Source organism: Antedon mediterranea, chromosome 2 (genome assembly GCF_964355755.1).
Source record: "Antedon mediterranea chromosome 2, ecAntMedi1.1, whole genome shotgun sequence".
Classification (NCBI taxonomy): domain Eukaryota; kingdom Metazoa; phylum Echinodermata; class Crinoidea; order Comatulida; family Antedonidae; genus Antedon; species Antedon mediterranea.
In genome coordinates this window covers 20,139,212-20,160,897 of record NC_092671.1, presented here as the reverse complement: position 1 = coordinate 20,160,897, position 21,686 = coordinate 20,139,212, and the positions used below count along the sequence as shown (strand labels likewise).

The 21,686-nt window shown below is 35.5% G+C and overlaps 1 protein-coding gene, 1 long non-coding RNA gene and 1 pseudogene across 2 annotated transcripts in view; 2 read left to right on the top strand and 1 right to left on the bottom strand.

The window, feature by feature from the left end:
- Nucleotides 1–21,686, bottom strand: part of LOC140040710 (methionine synthase reductase-like) — a 220,786-nt gene that overhangs the window by 156,730 nt on the left and 42,370 nt on the right. The gene's annotated exons all lie outside the window — the stretch shown is intronic.
- Nucleotides 3,334–5,753, top strand: LOC140039760 (uncharacterized). The gene is made up of 3 exons (XR_011842578.1): nucleotides 3,334–3,479; nucleotides 4,089–4,164; nucleotides 5,505–5,753. It is a non-coding gene; the product is annotated as an uncharacterized lncRNA (long non-coding RNA).
- On the top strand, nucleotides 18,921–19,038 carry LOC140042497 (5S ribosomal RNA; annotated as a pseudogene).

The following is a 21,686-nucleotide window of genomic DNA, read 5'->3' as shown; positions in this document are numbered from 1 at the left end:
GTCATGATATTGTGATACAAATGTTGAAAGCACCACTCACTAGTGTCACCCTTGGTACGGTCACTTTAGAGACTATTTCAATGACCCCTATTGATGGCAGTTTTGTAACGTTAAAAAATATATACATATGTATATATTATAGGTTTCATGTATACTGTTTTTTAACAATTATTTGCATCTAATTAAGTTCTTATGACTGGCACCAATTGTTGGTAAAGTGTTTACATCATTACAGGAGTTTAACCAAATGAATATACATTTCGTTTACAAATTATCAATTCTATTGATTGTCTTTTTTCTCTTTATGTTCTTAAGACCACCAATTGCTGTCACGTGTCTATATATCATTTCATAATCAATCATTAAATTGGCATACATTTCGCATTACCAGAATTATTTTCAGTATAGGTTAAATCTCACATGCATGCATTAGGTAAAACCCGGGCCTTAGTTTCCAGAGGCGTTGGCCATTTTTCCAAGAACAATGCGAGCAAATCCTCTAGTAACAAAGAATTGAAATAAAAGTGAGATGAACTCACAAAATCGTCCTATGTTAAAATATAGGCATTTTCCTCTCATTTTCTATGAAAACCATAAAAACAATATCGGACAAACAAGATTTTTTGATTGCTGTAAATATCCCATCAACGGATCCGGATATAAAGTTTGTCAAATTAATCAACAAAGCCTTAAACAAATCATTATTTATTATGATAGTCGATTTATGCTTATAAAGAAGAAGATGAAGAACCTTGTTCACCAAAAATGACACCAATAGAAGGGGCAGAAGTAATCAAGATTCATAGACCTATGATTGTCCAAAAACTTACGGCGTTTAAAGACCTAAGGATTATCTGTTCACAGATCAAGATTCAGTTTGTAGGTGAAGATGGAGGCGGATGCTTGAGAGTTGTCTCGAGACACATACTCTGAATTTTAGAAGCAATTCCTTCTGACCTCTACTTCAGGTGAAAGTGAAAGAGTACCGAGGTTGTTTCTTCAACACAATAATTAGAAACCAAACGCATGATTGGCATTAGGCAAATTAACAAATCAAATTTCTTAAGTTAAATTCTCTGGACTTCAAAGTGCATACGAAAGTTGATCTAGTCCTACTTTACAAATGTATCCTTATTGAAACTTTTCTATTTCAGGTCAGGAACAAATGAGGAATACAAGGAAAGGGGAAAAACTGAGTTATCCTGTTGGGACAAAATTAATTCATAATATTAGTTTACAAGTTTGTATAAGTTTGAATATTGAAACAGTGGGCCAGAACAGACGCAATTTTTAACAGAATTTGAAGAGGGTTATCCTAATGTAAATTTCCATCACCATGAGCAGCCTTTCTAGCATTCTAAAGAGTCTCATTGATGATATCAGAGGATTTAAATCCATTTGAAGATGACTGCCCAGAGCTGCTGACTTTGAACACCAAATATTGCGCAAAGAATCTGTTATTACGACCATTTAACAACAAACTAGGATAGTCACATCACAATACATTTAAGAAAGAAGTACAAAGACAAAGGCCAATTAACCAAAGAACAAAAATGACTTGTGATATCAAGAAAGCCTCAATGCAAACAAAATTACAAAGCAGGGAAGAGACAAAAACCTTGCTCTTTTTATCTCACATGAGAATCAATTATATCCATCTGCTGTCTGAAGCAACAATGGTAGTCTTGCTTTGGGACAAACTCAGAGTTATTGAAATGTCTTTACTTTGATGGGTCAATAAGACCCACCAAACAGGTTTGTTGCAAAAATATATACACACTTTCTCCATGGCGGATGGAGTGAATGATTGACAACCAACCGAATGCAGCGTGAGATAGATATGGAGCCACCTCCATTGAAAAAGCCCAAGCTATTTAGTGCCCAATTGTAATTTCAAAGACATGAATATTCTTAGTAACAAAAAAAGGGGATGAATCTTCTGTAACAAATTTAAAGAGGGAATGATATAGTTGTAATGTGATGGTAATTTTTTTTAAAAATCCATTACAATGAGTATCACAGATTTTTAAATCCTTTTGGTAATTGCGTTCCTGCATTCACATTTGTGATAACAGATACTGAAATAATATTAGGGATACCAACACAATAAATTTTTCAGTACAAATCCCCTTTAGCTGCAGAATTTGATTTTCACAAAACAATCCTCTGTTTGAAGTGAAACCTTGCATTTGAGAAGTTCGAAGCATTTTAATTTTCCAACAGTATGGAAAAAAATACATAAAACAGTTTACTAGCTGTTATAATCGATAAAACGTAAACAAAGATCTAATATGGTCGTGTGGCAGGAAACAAAGGACATAAAACTAAACTGTCTATTACAGTAGGTTGAAATGCATTCTTGCTCTCTAAATCAGGCCAGATCAGGAAAAAATAGATGACATAATTTTAAAAAGGCCAAACCATCACTACATGACAAATCATATACAAATAGAAAAATTCAGATGCCCTATTATCTCTGTGCACCTTCTGAATTACTACTAGTAGTAGCCTACCAGTAGTAGTGTTCAAACTGTCATTTACCTCCGCCAAGGAGGTATCCCAGGTAAAAATTCCAGTTGAGAACAGTTGGAAATTTCAACTGGTCCAACTGGTCTTCAACTGGTCTAACTGGTTTCCAACTGGTTCAACTGGTTTTAACAACTGGTCAACTGGTTTTTCAACTGGTCTAACTGGTTTTTCCAACTGGTCAACTGGTTTTTCCACTGGTCAACTGGTTTTTCAACTGGTCAACTGGTTTTTCAACTGGTCAACTGGTTTTTCAAACTGGTCAACTGGTTTTTCAACTGGTCAACTGGTTTTTCAAACTGGTCAACTGGTTTTTCAAACTGGTCAACTGGTTTTTCAACAGGTCAACTGGTTTTTCCAACTGGCCAACTGGTATTCCCAAAGCTCAACTGAGTTCAACTAGTCAACTGGTCCAATCGGTTTTTCAACCGGGCAAGGTTGTTTCAATTGGTTTTGCAACTAGTTTTTTTCCTAACAACCAAGGGAATTCGGAGAAGAGCGAAAGCGGATGGCTGGGTGTACGTCGTGGGAGTACGGGAGAGGACCCAGGGGAGAGGTGGGGGGGGGGGGTGTTCTGGGTTGAGGTGACGGGAATAGAAGCATGGTCCGTAATTACCATTCAAAATACAATTAATATTATTATTTGTAATCCTATATTATTGCAACAAACAATTATTTAAATTAAATCAAATAAAATCGAGTAAAGAATAAGAAATACTGCACAACTTTTTGAAAATAATGGAGCATGCGTCGTATAGGCCGGCAGACCGTAAACAACCAATCAGAAAACTGCAAGCCAACAGCCAAAAACGGCTCCCTTTGTTTTTGTGCCAGTGTAGCTCGGCGGCAAAATCGGCGATCACGCAGCACAGAGATGCCAGGTCTAGAATGGGTATTATTGGCTAATCGCATCAAATTAAGGATGAGGCACAAATGTTGCTGTTTTATAAAAGGTAGGCCTGACATATATGTCTATTATTATCTCTTATTACTATAGGCATAGGCCTACAAACTATGATCAAAGATCGACAACAAAATGGAGGCCTCGCCGCTCGCTGCATGCTGGCTAGTAAGCTAGGCGCTTCAGCCTTGGCTTGCCCCACCTTGCTAGCTGATTGATTACATGGCTGTGTACGACCGCAAATTGTCTTATTGGCCTCTACATAGTACTAGCCTATAGTAGGCTAGAAACAAAGCCCAACAATACTATATTATTAACCTATTATTAGCCTACATGTCATTACCACACAAACGAGATTTATTTCCATTCATCCATTCATGATCACTTTTGTTATTTTGGCCTACTAGGCTAGGCCTCTAGTAGTTGTAGGCCCAAACTAGCTACAGTAGTACTACTGTTCTGCATGTTGTATTATCACTACTCTAGCTAGTGTCGTGATGACATGCATGGCTGCTATTTAACATATCCTAAGCCTAGGCTAGCCTACTAATCTAATAATAAAGCAAACTAATCCATGCTGTTTTAGTCTGTCTCCGTTTCCTTAAACTAAATATCCTATATTTCTTAATTTTCCTTCAATTTTTTTCATACACAATTGCAGGTGATTTACAGTTTACTTGAATACAACAAACAAGGCTATAAACCAACCAAAAAAGTACAGCAGTACAATTTGAAGGGTAAATATATTTATGTATTGTATACTTTCTTTCTTGGAATGATCCAAAAAAATAGTTATTTATATGGCTTTTGGCCCAAATAATATACAATGTAACAATTCAATCAATAACATTAGAGTGCGTTTAAGAATTCTGTTCTACGTTAAAATGAAAAAAATATATATATTTTCCAAGCTTAGTAATGAGATATTTGTAGTAGACATAAGATAAATATATTTTAATTTAGAGGGGTTATTTGTATAAAATGAAAATATATTTAGTTCTAATATCTGAATAAAAGGGACAAACTAAAGTGAAATGATACTCATCTTCAATAGAGAGAAATGGCGAACCGACGCACGTCTAAAATCCGAGTGGGTATAAAATCATAACAAACCGTTGAGGGCGACACATTTCCTATGTTTATACACGTGAATCATGGCGTTGTCTAACCAATGTTGTTGCTGTAACGCTCATAATTCTTGTTGTATTTGTGTATTTACACAATAAAACAATGAAATATGTATAAAAGTCATCCATCATTCACAATCATATTCCTAAAAATATCTCATATCTGTAGGTCTACATTAGACTTGGCCTATAGTATTATAGTAGAATGGTGTTATCAAGCATCATTACTGGCGGTAGCCCCCCTGCAGGAAGCATCACTAGCCACATAACAAAATGGCAGTTGTCAAGCTGAAACTAATGCTAGTCCTACATCTACTAGAGAGGCTCTATTTAGTCTTACTACCTAGCTAGGAGACGCCTAGCAGCACCCTAGCTAAAGTAGTAGTAGTACAGTATGCAATAAAGAATTTCCAATATTATTATTATAATAACCGATAATCCGTGCTAGGCTCGAGGTACTACAGCATACATGCCAACTATCTAGGGCCTAGAGCTGGGTACAGTATATAACAAAAACGCGTCTTAATTCAATCCAAATTAAAATAAAATATGTTAAGATTTGCCCATATAACATTAAAATTGATAAGGGTGTTGCAAAAAAAAAAGATACTGCTATTATGTGTGTTTTAAACGTTCTTTTCTACCTTCCTTTTTAACTCCACCCATCGGAATTTCCCATACAAAAACATGTGGCGAAATGGTTTGTTTACAATCTATACCCACTCGGTGAAATTTGAGTGACGTCATCGCGGTTCGCCATTTCTCTCTATTGCTTGTAGAGAACATAATTTGGATAATCATTAAATAATAAATTGATTAATATATGATTCCATCTTCCTTTTTCAGTAAAACAGTATATAAATTGATACTTGAGATTTGAATTTGATTTATTCCTTGTACTACCAGTATATTGTTTATTTAATCAATTTGTTTTGGTTTTTCTCTTTCAGGACTAATTTTGTCAACATGACTAAATAAAGAAGGTGGCCATAACTTCATAAATATATTACTGAATAAATCTCCATTTTCATGGACCTGTAAAAAGGAAACGGCAGGGATATGCTGACATTTGTGTAGATGTAGGGGTTATGCAGGTCGTTAAGACCTTTGTGGGGTAATTAACTACAGTACTGCAGAATTGAAAGTAACTACTGTAATTGTAAATATTAAAGTTAATAAAATAAACAGTTAAACAATAAGTTCTGTAGTTTGTGTAATTTGTTTTTGTACTGAAATTTACCAGTTGGGAAAATTCTCAACTGGGAAAAATGTACAAGTTGGAAAATTCACAACTGGGATTATCAGACCAGTTGAGAAATTTACAACTGGTAAAATTTACAACTGGGATTATCAGACCAGTTGGAAAATTCACAACTGGGAAATTCACAACTGGTAATTGTCTCAATTCACAACAGGGAAAATTCCCAACTGGGAAATTTCCCAACTGGTCTTCAACTGGAATTTTTACCTGGGATATGTAATCAGTAGCGTGTGTTTGTTTGTTTGTTAGCAGGAAGATCTTTACCAAAATAAATATACAGATAGATATGTTGTCAAGGACCATTCCATTAAATGTTGGGACCATTTGGGACCATGGTCCCAATTCTGGACCACTTTTTTGAGTACTGTATACTTTTCAGACCTGCTAGTGTTAAAAGATAGGACAGAATTTTTCAAAAGCCGGCGAGCAGTCTTAAAGTAACAAGTAAACTGAAATTGCATTTTTTCAAGAACTACTTGTCCAAAAAACTTCATTTTTGTACAAGAGGCAAAAGTTATAATTTGTGATTTGTAATTTTAAAACATAATTTGACTTAATGTGCACGTTTGTTGATGCGAGCAGTTTAAAAAATCTATTTCTTTTCAAATTCACCCGTTTGATTTTCGAGTTGCTGTTCTTGTTAGTCAACTGAATCTATTGTTAATTGATAGGCTTGTTACATAACCATTACACCAAACTCGCATACACATGCTTGTAGTGAAATTAGCCTAAATCACAAAAAGCATTAAGACACACACAAATATACATATATATTTTTTTTACCGGGCTAGTGAATTAGATGATGATGAAGGGCTAGTGTTGCCCGAAAGCTCTGCTAACTTTTCTGGCTGTTTACTTTATTGTTTTGATTTAGCTTTTCGCTTTTTTTTTGTATCTCCATTGAGATCCAGCCACTGATACCCACAGCATTGTCATTTTTTTCAGTAATTTGCCTTTGGATTTATTTTTTTACCGGAAAAATCTTATGTAGGAGAATTTACTCTCAGAGTGGCTTTCTAGTTCAAAATGTTGAGGACTTCTTTAACCTGAAAACCTAAAGACACAAACAAAACAATCAATACTACTACTATGTACATGCACTGTACCTCAACTAAGGCATGTCATAACATTAAAAATGATACTTTTCAGTACATGCATATTAGGAGTTATGGGCAATTATTTATGTGCCGGCTTCCAGAAATGTTTAGAAACATATCAAGATGGCAGTCACTTTAACATGCCTAAAAACTGATTATTCCGTTTGGATTAGTAATAATGTATAATATAGTATATTTTGTTTGTATGATAGATTTTAACTTAAGTACACTGTTTTTGTTGCTGTCACCTCGCATAGTGTTTTACTGCGACATTAACATTAGTCTCCCCTCTTGTTTCCCTTTGTCTGAATAATGTCATCATAGATAATTATGTAAAAGGTTATGTCTACCGTGATTCATGTTCATTCTGTCTGATTGTGATTTTCTGATTTCTAATTGATTCTCTGACTTTATTTTTAAATAAGGTTTCTTTTTGTAGGATTTAAGTGTACCAGTTTGTTGTGGTTTAATTAAATAGCATGGTGTGTAATAGCCGATTAATGAGACTTTGGATTCAGATTTCTTCATTGTTCTGGTCTTTATGCATGTTGTGTTCCTTAGTACATCATATTGGTGTTCCATGATTCTTTTCACCTTGTAGTTAAGACAGGAAACCTTGTAGACACAGTCACATGTTTCTTTTTCTCTTGGATATACAAAGCCTGATTTTGTGGTTTGAAATAAGTTTTAATGTTCCACATTCTAAGTGTTCTTTTAATTCTTCAGCCATTTCTTGCATATGGGATCCCCACTGATATATACTCTTCTCATTTGGTTCTTTTGTTTAGAGATGTTTTGATATAGAGATATAGATGTTTTGATTTTTCCCTTGCTATAATTCAATTCCATTATTTTATTTCGTCATGCACTATGACTCGAAAATAAACACAATCAAACGCCCAAATATTAAGAGCTTGTCTGCGGTTTTCCTTTCTTGTTTCTTTTTCATCTTCTTCTGTTAATATGTTCTCGCATCATCTATTATTGTGTTGAAAATCTTCAAGTGGGTGATGAGAGAGTTGAAATCTAGGTATTGATTTGTGTGGGCTTACGATATAAGAGGTTTTGAGAAATTCAAGAAAGGTATCTGGTCACACTATTCAATTAAACCACACATCAAACTGTGACAAAAACTGTTACCAAAATAAACATCATGGTTTATAGAATGCCTGACAGCAGACACAAATTTTTACATACCTATGATAACAATATTCAGATTCAGGGAAACAAGAAAGGAGACCACAGTCAATGTCAAAGTAAAACACATACCCTTAACAACACCGAGGTGATGTATGGCCAGATTGTAACTAACAACAGTGTTTTTGCAAAATGTTGTCTTTTTTCATTTTGTACTTGTGTATAGTAGTTAAATTCCAAACAACAAAAAAGAAAATATACTCGTAATCCAATCTTCCTAAATTCTGATGATTCTGAAACCTAGAATTCTCTAGGCTCTAAAAGTGAAGTAAACAATTTGGTTGTTTTTTATATCAGTCATACAGTATGCATTAGTTTAGAGATCAAAGGTCACAAATTATGGAATTGCTAGCATACTTTTTGTGTTAGAAAGGACCTGATTGATATGGAAAGGCACGGGATTCTTGTTTTTAACAAATCATACATAGGATATGAGATGCTAGGTTATTCTGAAGTGTTTAGTGCTAACTATGCGTGTCGACTGTGAAGCCTCAAAGCAAATTACTTTTTTTCAAATTGTTGAAGATGAAACACTATTGAGAAAGGCAAGGATTACATGCTTGAGATATACTCTTTAAAAAAAAAGGTGAAATACAAGCCACTAAAATCAATAGGCTGTTGTTTGCAACAATTTTAGAATTGTTGAGAAAACTATGTCAGATAAACATCAGGTACAACATATTGAAAGAACTTTAATTGAGAAATCACTGATCAAGTACATTGCAATTGTAACCATGGATAGGCCAATCCAGCCACTGTATGTAATTTGCTTGGATGGGATATAATTGACATCAAATTCAGTTATACCCACAAGCCTATAATATGGTTCTTTTTTATTGGAATGATGATTGCCTATATTTTGCCAAAATAAATTACATTTTGATTGCACGGGAAATACTTTACTTTATATTAAACGAATGGGAAACAGCAGTAAATATTTATGTAAGCATATGCTATTATGAAAACTAATGAAGATATATATAATATCATATTCCATTTAATTTAATATAAATGCATCTGCTATATCAAACAAAATCAATACAAAAGATGTGAACCTTTGTGCATTTATTGCTTTTTTACAATTAAAAAAAAATACAGTGATTGACCTTGAACACATTACCAGTATCTGATAACATCTTTGAAGAGAATCTTGCATCCCAAAGAACTATAGATTATTCATGGTTTTGCTGTTTCTTTGGACGAATTATTGATGCATAAATTTGATGCATTCAAAGTCATTATTGAAGTCAATATACCAGGCTGAGGAAATCTTAATTTAGTTTGACCCAAATAAATACAGCACTATATTTACTACTCTAATGGAGTGCCTATGCAGAAGTCAATCTCCTGCTGTCATCATATTAGACTTTCACACTTTGAAGACAACTCATATAAATTCTCCAATCTAAATTGTCACGATCTAATAGGAGTGATCATTGGAGCAAATAATAATGGCGGATGGCTATGGCTAGTTTATTCAGGCAGCAATACTGCTGAGCACATCCTGATGCGTATATGCAATTCAGTTCAATTTCCTTACATCTGCAGCAATTACAAAGTTTGTTTTAGAAGTAATTCATATAAAGGACTGTACAAGAAAAAGGCTATGTTTAATCACAATCTTGTTAATCTATCTCTGTCTATCACCTTGTGTTTATCCTGTAAAAAGGGAACAAGGATGTATGTTCAGTTGATGCAACGACAGGATAATCTGGTGTTTAAAAATAACATAATCAAATTTTACAGTGTATTGCAACCATGCAATACACTTATCTTCAGACCATGAGTGGTCAGGAATAGAATTTACACTCATAAGTCTGGCCAAGTTATCAAAAGGTTTAAACAAAGGATGCTTCCGAAACCCATCTGTCATGCGTGTTGGGTACACACAAACCACTTTTCTGGCATTCATAGCGAGTTTGAAGAGGCTAAAAACAAAGGAGAAGCATGATCATGTTGTCATCGTCATGGTAGGGAGGTTCAAAGAGTCCAATCTTCTGCAATAAGGAATACAAATACCCTTGTATCCTTCCACAGGGTTCAGGAGAACTCTTGAGGACATGGTTAATGCTAAACAAGCAGATGAGATTGGTGGGTTCATGCAAGTAAAAATAGAATTTGTGAACAAAATAGAAATGAAAATCACTAGAAAGCCTAGTATAGATGTGAACAAAATGTAAATAAAAAAAATAGTGCTTGACTCACATAATCTCTCACCAAATTATACTTTACTCCATAAAGATAGAATCGGAAGATCAATGGAAGGGTTGCGATGATCTATCCAGTCTGTTAGACTGAATCGATTTTCATTGAAGCAAAACCACATCCTTTCCAAACCTGACCCTGCAATATTTAGCCTTATATAAGCCTGGCGCAATCAATGCGATTACCTTCATAACAGAATTAACAATTATTATGAAAAACATGTGATAATGGAAAAGTTTCATATTTATAAACTGGTGACTTTAATATCAATCTTTTATATAAAATTTAAAACTGATAGCACAGTAAAAAGACATGTTGATTTATTAGCATAAGAAAAATATGTAAGTTGCTTGTGCGAGTACTGTGGCAATATAAAACTAAAAAAAAAAAGTGATCAACTGTATTCTTGTTGGTTTGATAGTTATTATAGTAGGGCCATCGATCTTTACTTTCTGTGCTTAACCTGTAGCAGATATCATTAGACGGTATCAGGTATAGCATATCACATATGTTGATGATGCACAGCTTTATGTAACTTTCGATCCAAAGTCAGAGGAGGATGTATCTGCTGCTAGATATAAACTAACTGAATGTATTTTCTGAAATACGCTCGTAGATGGTTGCAAACAAACTAAAACTTAATGAAGACAAAGCTTTTCTTAATGGCATCTAAACACATAAATGCAATATCCCATCTTGATATATACTTAAGTCAAATCTTTTTTGAAAATGGAAAAATTCTGGTATCTACCAACATGTCAATATATTGTTTAAATATGCAACATTATTGTTTAAAAATTGGCTAAAATGATTAGTTACTAAGAATCAGAATTTATATACCTAACTATTTTAAGGTACATGTATATAGCTATAAATATTTGTCATAAAAGCCATTTGGTTCTGTTAACCGAATGTTAAAATCAGAAAATAACATAGCTGCTTATGTAGAAATTCATGGCTACATAGAGACTTTTACCAACAGTTAACCTCTAATCTTGGATGTTTAAAACCGGCAATATTTGCATGTGAGGCCAGATATCACAAAGTTGCCTAACACAATATCTGCAAAATCCAGAAAAAAAGTACAAATCAAGAAAATAAAAAAAAACAATTAACTCTTGAAGATGCCCACACATTTTCATTTGGTCATAAAGTTAACAGACTTGAAAGATGTGTATGTTTCCGCACTTCAGAAATCAGCATATAGAATTATAGAAGCAAAAACTAAAAAATTAAATTAAAACAATGTGAACAGTATACAAGGCTGTTAAAAGTGCATTTTATCTAGGTTCAACAGAAAAACTAAATGAAGTTGCCTTCTTGCTAAGGAATACTTTATTGGATGCATTCAATTTGCCATGGCCACCAACAGCATGTCTTGATAGCCAATTAGATGTTGTTCCAGATGACAACATTTTTAAAGTTGCATCTGTCAAATAAAATCATCTAGCAGAGCTGCTACCAATGGTAAGTGGAAGCTACCTAAGCACATTTTTGTTGGTATTACATTAAGGCACCTTTTCAGAAAACTATAGCTTTGTTCTGGAGCTTGAGCCCGCAATAGCTATTCAGCAAACAGCTAGTCTTTTGTTTGTTCAGATTATTTGCAATCCATCCTGTTTGTCAACATTTCACTAAGAATTTGATGAATACGTAAATGATCTTATTGGATCAGGCTCAGTTCACATTTTGAAGCAAAGGTATTGAAACAATCAATACTACTACTATGTACATGTACTATAGCTCAACTGAGGCATGTCATAACATTAAAAATGATACTTTTCAGTACATGCATATTAGGAGTTATGGGCAATTATTTATGTGTCGGCTTCCAGAAATGTTTAGAAACATATCAAGATGGCAGTCACTTTAACATGCCTAAAAACTGATTATTCCATTTGGGTTTTTATTTGTATGTACAGTAGTAGGACAGAACAGGAGATACCAGGTTGGGCAGGTTACATATCACTAACTGGAGATGTCTCATCTAACCTCACAACCATAGACTATTACCCAATCATACCTCAACCAATTACAGATTATGGTACAGTACAAGAGTGCTTAAGGTATTCTGAGCAGGCAACCAATGACGTAGGACAAAGGTATGACATTTTCGACTTGAATGTATGCAAGGTATATCAACTAATATGGAACAACTCGGAAAAGTATAAGAATCATATAGTGATAATTGGGACATTTCATCTAGTTGGTGCCTATCTTAAGATGATTGGCAAAAAGATGGAAGGTACAGGACTGTCAGATATTTTGCTTGAATCTGGACTAATGTCATCTGGTTTAATGTATGGCGTATTGTCTGGCAAAAGCTACTACAGTAATGAACTACCAAGTGATGAAGTTTACATGCTTAAATATATCATTTCTTTAACTATTATATCATAGACATTCTTTTTTAATCAATTAAAGTTCCAAAAGTTTTTTTAAATTGTAACATACAGTTTTACAGTATAATTATGCTGTTTAATATAATATGTTATAAGTTCAGTATAATCTAATCTTCATCCAACAGGGGAAGAACAGTGGTATTTGTTTGAGTTTTAATTTTAACTCTTTGCACAAACCGATCTTTGTTTGGAAATGTTTTCACTATTCTTCCTAGCGGCCATGTATCACTCAAGGAAAAGTCCAGAAGCAACCATCCCTGCAATCATCGACTCCAGATTTAAAGAGAACATCGCACGAAATCAACACACTGCTTTGGTGTAGCCGACAATGCATCGCCTTGAGTGGCGACAAGGAAAACTTGAATACGGACGGCAACCCGGGTAACTTCCTGACGCTCCTTAAATTGTTGGCCCATAATGGCACAAATTTAAAATGTCTTAGATTCACCAATTATAAAAAACGTACATATCTCCAAAGATCTAAAATGAAGTCATCAATGTAATAAGCGATGACATTATTCTAAAACAGCTATAGTTAATGAAATAAACTCTGCTCAATTTTACAGTGTGCTGGCGGACAAAACAGCGTCACATAATTAAGAAAAATTATCCTTATACATTAGGTAAGTTGATGAGTCTAATGATATCCAGGAAGAGTTTGTCAGATTTTTAGGATTAAGTCAGGCAACTGGCCAGCAAATTGCAGATGACATCAAGTGTATTCTAGCTGACCTAGGAATTGAAATCATTAACATGCGTGGCCAGGGCTTGCTGGTGTACAGCAGCGATGTCCAGCAAGTATATTGGTGTACAGAAACAGTTTCGAGATGATGCTCCAAAAGCAATATGCATTGCTGGTCAATGCCTGAATTTGGTTATAGGACATGCATGTTCCAACACCGATGTTCGCAAAATGCTAGATAAAATAAAGCTGTATGTCTGTACTTTAAACATAGTCCCCCGAAACAGCGGCACTTAGGCTCATCTTTAAGAAATAATATGCTCTAACTTGAAACGCAAGCCGTTACTGGACCTGTGCTGGGCAGAACGACAAGACGCATTCGACAACAGGGATGCTGCATTGTTTCTAAACACTCTTGAGACATTTGGTTTATATCAGCACATCCACGACCCAACTCACATCGCCAACCATACATTAGATTTACTTATCTCCCGCAAAGAATCTGACCTGCTTAGAAAAAAATCCATCCAACATAGTATGTCTTTGGACCACCGTGCCATAAAGTGTCAGGTTGACATCAATCGTCCTGGGCCCAGCAGAACACAAGTACTTTCACGAAATGTCAAAAACATAGACATCGTCAAATTCCGGTCAGATGTTCGTGATTCTCTCTCCCAATATTCCCTGGCTTCTGACATTGATTCTATGGTGAAGGGATATAATGTGTCATGGAAAATATTGGATTCTCATTCTCCACTTGTGCATGGCAGTCTTGTGCTTCGCCCACATGCACCCTGGTATACAGGTTAACATCATTCAATGAAGCAGGAGCGTCGACGTCTGGAGCGCAAGTGGCTGAAATCTGGTCTTATGGTAGACAAACAACTGTACCATAATTAGTGCACTAACTACAATGAACATCTTTTCAAGGCCAAGACGAAGTATCACAAAGATGAGGTATTAGGATGTGATCAACGCAAGTTATTCCGTGTTGCTGACAAGTTACTGCCATCTCTAGTCCTCTTCCCGCTCATGATGATGCTATTCTCTTGCAAATCTATTCTCTGACTTTTTTAAGAACAAGATTAAGAGATATATTGCAGCACTTTTTCGTCAACCTCCCCTCATACTGTTGAATCTCAATCATGTAAAAGTAATTTCAATACCTTTGACCCTGCTGATGATTTACTTAATGTCATTAGGTCAGCCTCCCTGGATCCGCTTCCTCTTAAATTATTTAAGAATTGTCTTCCTACCCTTCTTTCCTTCTTTACCAAAGTTGTCAACACCTCACTGAGCTTAGGTATCTTTCCATCTTCACTCAGCATAACACCATTGTTAAAGAAGCCATCTCTGGATACTGAGGAATTTGCAAGTTACAGACTGATTGATTGATTGAATTTATTTGGTTCATACATAAATACATTATAAAAAAGACGATAAACAGTACCGTATATTTCGGTGTATAAGTCGCACCTGTGTATAAGACGCACCCCCAACTGAGAGTAAAATATCTGTATTTTTTATATCGTCGATGTATAAGACGCACCTTATATTTCATCAAAACAATGTTTTTTTAAATTGTAATCAATATTATTGTAATAATATATGTTGTTATATCTACAACGGCGTCCTTTATTTAGGTTTTTTCTTACCTAGGCTCGGCCGCGCCCAGCCTCAACAAGTTCTTTCTAACTTGTTATTCATGAGTTTCGCCGCAACATCGAGTGCATGACCGTGTGTGTAACACGCACGTGTGTGGGCTAGCCTCGCTCGATCATTTCGAGAGGGCGCACGTTTTCACGGACAATCGTATTCGATTAGTATCTATGTATCCCAGAAGTGTGTACGCTAGGTCCATGCTGTAATCACCTGGAGAATATACTAGTCGAATACCGTACACCATGTGCCACCAAAAGAAGGGCTTGCGCTTGGGGTACGGCGATCGTGCGTATAACTACTGTATAAATAAATACTATTCCAATCGTACGACGTAAACGTTTACAAATGATATTTTATCGGAGCGCCATAATGAACAAATCTTTTCATCATATTTAGTATAACATCATGCTAAAATGACTTGAAAACTAGGCAGAAGCAGGTTGCCGTTACGTTAGTTAGTTACTGTAGCTAGGCCTAGCCTACTCAACTCAGGCCTAGAAAACGAGGTGACGATATCATAGCCTAGGCCTATGTACAATCTGTGTGGTGAGGCATTTATGTTCGGTGTATAAGACGCACCCTTAATTTAGAGGTCAAATTTGCGTGTCAAAAGTGCGACTTATACACCGAAATATACGGTACATCAAATTCAAAAGACAACACCAGAAAAGTACAACAAAACAGAAGGTGTGAAATCTTTCATTTCTTGGAAAAATTATTGAAAGGGTTGTGTTCAGTCAGCTGCAATCATATCTGAATAGCAATGGCTTATTTGCCACTAGACAATCCGCCTATCGTACAAACCATAGTGTAGAATCTGCACTTCTTGTGCATAATGATATTAGCATTGCACTTGATAACTATAATGAGGTTCTTATGGTCCTTTTGGATTTCAGTGCTGCTTTTGATATCATCAACCATAAGCAGTTATTAAATCGTCTATCATCACGTCTCTGGGATCAGTCATAATTGGTTTGCATCATATCCAAATGATAGGCCCCAGTAAATTGTCATCAAGGATGTTTTGTCGAACCCGACTCTGCTTACAATAGGTGTTCCACAAGGGTCTGTGGTTGGTCCTCTTCTGTTTATTTTAATTGACCTCATTGAATCTCACAATGTGAAGTGTATGGCGTATGCTGTTGACACTCAGCTTTATGTCATTGTCAACCCTCATCAGCATGATTCTGCTGTCAGTAAACTTGAATCCTGTATTGCCGAAGTCCGAGCATGGTGTCAATCTAACAAACTGGTTATGAATGATGCTAAAACTGAATTTTCATTTTTCCCGTTTTAAGCCTGCCTGTGGACTGCATCTGTTAAGATTGGTAATTCTTTCATTCAACCTTCGTCATCCTGTAGAAACCTTGGAGTGGTCATGGATTCAACGCTTAGTATGTCCAATCAGGTACATAACCTGTACCATACCTGTATGCTACCTCGATGCTTCTAAAGCCTTTGATAGGGTGAACCATTGGACACTTTTTAAGAAATTAATTATTAATGATACTCCATGTCCAATTGTTAGAGTACTGAAAGCTTGGTATAATATTCAGTGTTTTATTGTGAAATGGGGCAAATCCTTTTCGGAGCCCTTTCATGTATCAAATGGTGTTAGAGTGATGTCTCCCCATCTGTATAATATGTATATAAATGATCTTATCATTAAGCTTAGCAACAGCAAAGAAGGGTGTGAGTTAAATAATATTAAATTTAACAACCTATTGTATGCAGATGACATGGTGCTTATATCACCTTCTGCATCAGGGTTGCAACATCTAATTAAAATTTCTGAATGCTTTGCGGCCAAAAATGTGTACATTGTGTACAATGCTAAGAAATCATCTTGTATGATAATCTGTCCTAAGTCACGGAGGATTCAATTGAAACCTATTATTACCATTAATGGCAAAAGCTTAGAATATGTTGACTCAACCACATATCTTGGTCATGTGATGAGTTTGATATAAAGCGGCAATACAGATCTTTGTGTGTCCGAGCCAACTCCTTGGTCAGAAAATTTAGTATGTGTTCTATCAATGTGAAATATGTTTTATTTAGAACATATTGTGTAAATATGTATTGTGCTACATTATGGTGCAACTATAATCAAGGTACCTTGCGATCTCTCCAGGTATGCTACAATAATGGTTTAAGAATGTTGTTGCAAAGGCCTCGACATTGCAGTGCCAGCCTCATGTTTACGTAATGTAGAATTGCCTCTTTTTATGAATTGTTAAGAATATCAATATATGGCCTGATGTGTAGACTTAATGCAAGCAAAAATATTTTAATCTCAACGATTATAAGCAATGTCCTAGTTAAGTCGAAAATGCTCTCCAGATGGAATGCCATCCTGAGATGGTAGTAGTAATTTTGTTTATTTAATTTATTTCATTTATATGTAATTTACTTTCTATGGACCAGAGTTTCCAAAATAAAAGATTGAATGAATGAAAAAATGAATAACATCTGCTAATCTGGGCTCAACGCTATTCGTAAAATTGGAAGCATTCGGAAGTACCTGGATTCAAGATCAACTGATATTCTTGTTCACGCCTTTGTTGCATCAAGGCTAGACTGTTGTAATTCATTACTATATAGTCCAGAACACAGCTGCCGATTGGTCGTTAAAAGACCCATAAGGCAACATATCACACCTGTGCTCAGACAACTTCATTGGCTTCCGGTAACACAAAGAATTACCTTCAAGATCCTGCTATTTGTTTTCAAAGCTCTTCATAATTCTATATCCAAGTTCATTTCTGAACTTATTCAACCTTATGTTCCTAAGCGGTCTCTGAGATCAGGATCCAAGTCTCTTTCCCATTTATTTCATCCTTCCTCTAAGTTTTATAGAAATCGTTCTTTTTCTTCTGCATCCGTTTCTCATTGGAATGCGTTGCTTATTGACATCTGTGTCTTCGAATCTCTCCTCAAAACCCACCTTTTGAATTTTTAATTTTCTAAATTTTTCTGTCTATGTAAAGCGCATTGAGGCTTTCAGCATAATGCACTATATCAAGTACCATTACTATTATTATTATCACATTACCATACACGGCTGCAGGATTCCTTACGACATGTCCTGCAAAAGGGAGGTATTTCAGAAGGCAAGATGAATACTGGAACAGTTCATAAGGGGTAACATCTTTGAACAATTGCTGCTCGTTGATTTGCGTTTAAGAGAATTACAAGAAGGACCCCCAACATACCTTACCCTACTAAGAAAAGTGAGACGGTGGGAGGAAGAAACATCAAGTAGGCGGAGGAAGAAACATCAAGTAGGCAGATGAAGGCTAAAGGGCAAAGCCGCAACGCAGTGGCTGCATCTCATTCTGTCCAAAATAATGATTTGATTGAGCGAATGAGCAGAATTGAGAAGATGTTAAAACAGTCGATTCTAGGCAATGCTCATACCCAGCAACAAAGTCAACAATCGCAACCAGAACCAAAACCACAACAACAAATGAACCAATGGCAAGGTAGGGGACGACGACAACCATCTGACTTCCCAAAATTCTACTACAAATGCCACGTTAGTTAACGAGAAATTAATTAGCCATCTGTACAACCAGGGAAACTCCAATGGACATTTGAAGGGGGGGCATCCTTTTTCAGATTTAGTCTTATGGCATGGTGGTGGTGGCAAAATACCATACCCCAGATGGATCAAGGTTAGAATTGCTTTCCCCTCAAACTTTTGCTGGCACCAATAAGAATTTGGAAGTTCTAGTATTAGTCGTTCCAGACACTGAAAATTCACATGAAGCAATTATTGGTACCAACACAGGATTGTTCAATCAACTCTGCCAGGAATGTAAGAAAGGGGATGGTTCCCAATACCTGAGATGACTCTTCAATACGGCTTTACCACGTTGAAACACTGGTTTTCATCAGATCACCGAAGTTAAGCAACATTGGGCCTGGTTAGAGCTTAGATGGGAGACCATCTGGGAATAGCGGGTGCTGTATACGGAGCTGGGGTCCCATTAGGCATTTGAAATCAGCACTGCTGACTCTTATAGCAGCCACTGCATCTAGTATCTGCCTCAGACCCCCAAGGTGGGCACTGGACGAGAGAAGCCCTTGATCAATGTGCTTTAAACAGTCCTGGCTTTGTTTGTATCAAACCTGTTAGTGGCGGTAATTATATCGCTGTTGGTTTCGATTGAATAAAATAAAATAAATTAATACACATTGTGCAGCTATATATCGTAATGCTGATAACCAAGATAAGGTCAGCTGGTAGTGAGCTTATTGCTGGTGGTACCAACAAAAGCATTAAAGCTATAGTCAGAAAACCAACAGATGAAGTCACAGATTTTTTGTCGTAGACTGAATTCATTCAAGCTAAAGTATAGAACAGAGTAATAATATAGTTCCTCAAATTAAGTGTTGTATGACAATGTTAAATTTTAGAATTTGGTTGTTTCAATTACGATTTATACATTTATACAATTTTGTTTTATCTTACATTTCAAACTTTGAATGTAATAGTGAGAATTAAGAAACAATTATAGGAGTAATAATTTTTTATGATGGTTCGGTGTAATAGGGCTGTTCCCGCGACTGCGAGAGAACACATGTTTTTGGAGCGCTGATAACTGAGATTGACATTAATAACATCCGTTATTTATCTTTATGCTTCATATTAATTTAAACCGGTTAAACTTCAAATTTTAGATTTATATTACTGTATTTTGTTCTAAGGTACGTTGGTTACAGTAGATGATAAAAGTAGTTTGGATTATATAAGTAACTTTAGGCTAGGCTCGAATGAACGTTATTCACAGCCTAGTTATGTTGGAACTGTTCACTTTGTGCCAACAAAAGCAGCTAGTGTACCTCGCTGTCCGATCAGTCAGAGATATTGTTGCGTGTCAGTAATTGACCTATAAGTAATTATATTATTTAGAGAAGAGTATATTTATTGGTTTATGAGGATTTATTATGTTGTGAGGATTATGTTCACAGAACATGAGTTTTAACGATAAATGGTAGATTTTGTAAACTAGTTTTTAACCGATGAGGGCGTCATGTTGATTAAGATTTATTTATGATTGGTGGCGCTATAGTTGTAAACAAAGATTCAAGATGGCTGCGCCCATGTTGATCGAGCGTCAGATTTTAAATAAATATTTTAGAGTTTTTAGTTATAAGTTAATTGTATAAGACAGTAATAAATAATTAGGTTGATTGTTTAAACTATTCATCATTATTTTTAGTTTTTTGCACAACAAGTGAGATTTTACAACAAAATTGGAGGATAGTTTATCTCAAGTTGGGTAAGTCTGAATGGTCAAGTGCTAGATTGTTGATAAGAACATGTATTATTATGGGTACAATGCTACTGATTTAGGCCAAGTTTATGATGTTATTTTATCAGAAATATTCTTAATGTTATATAGATAAAGAAATGTTAAGAACTTATTGTTTGTTTAGAGTAGATATTGATATAGTCGAGACAGATAATGTATTGTTAACTTTAATACATGTTGTTACAGAATTTCTCTGATTGTTTTTTAGAGGTTTTTCTTTTTTTTTTCATTTGCTGATGTTGTGTTCTTCATCTTGAGTACCGATATTCATAAATAAAGAATACCAAATTGCAACCAATCTTATTGTATCGTCATTACTTCTGGTGTGTGCGTCCTGACAAGACATAAAAATAGAACCTAAACGATGACAAATGATACAAATAACAAAGTCAACCCACATTTAAATTCAACTATTTGCCTTAAGAAACTACCCAGAGGAAAACGTGTCACTGTATTATAGATGTTAAAAACAGCAGATCGAAAGATATCTATGTACATAAAAATAATATACTAGCAGAAGCCACTATCCCTAGTGTATTACTAACCTTTGTTCAACTAATTCTTCTCAAATTCCAAAGCAATTAAATGACATAAGTAAGTTAACCGTTTAAATGCTGATCTGAAGTTCCCGTAGATGTTAAAAGCCGAATGTTTAGCAGGTTCCAGAAAAAGACTGATGTTTTTGCCAAACATGAATTGGATTGACCTCTAAGGCCTAGCATGAAGTCAACTTGAACGACACTACTCCTTTTCGAGAGAGGACACGAAGGGTATCCCCAGAAGACTTAGTTGACTTACAAATACATATCCACTAACTTTTAAGTAATGGAATCATCAAACCATCAAAGAGCAGATATGCCTCACCGATTGTTATGGTCAGAAAGAAAAATGGCTCCTTACGAATGTGCGTCGATTACAGAAAGTTGAATGCAAGGACTGTGTCAGACCAGTATGTAGTAACTCTAATACAAGATGTCGACTGCCGCAGTGGTTCCAATTGGTTCTCTGTAATTGATCTAAAGTCCGGTTTCTATCAAATTCCTATGCGTGAGAGTAACAACAAAAACCGCCTTCACTTGCCCGATTAGTTTTTATGAATTCGAAAGAATGCCTCAAGGTATTAAAGGTGCACCGTCTACTTTTTAAAGATTGATGGAATCTTGTATGTCCGGCATGAAGACAGTAGAGGAGATGGAAAATCGTCTAACCAAAGTATTTGACCGCTTAAAAGAGTTTGGCCTCAAGGTTTCTCCTGAGAAGTGCAAGTTTTTTTGCAAATCTGTAACATACCTTGTACGATGGTAG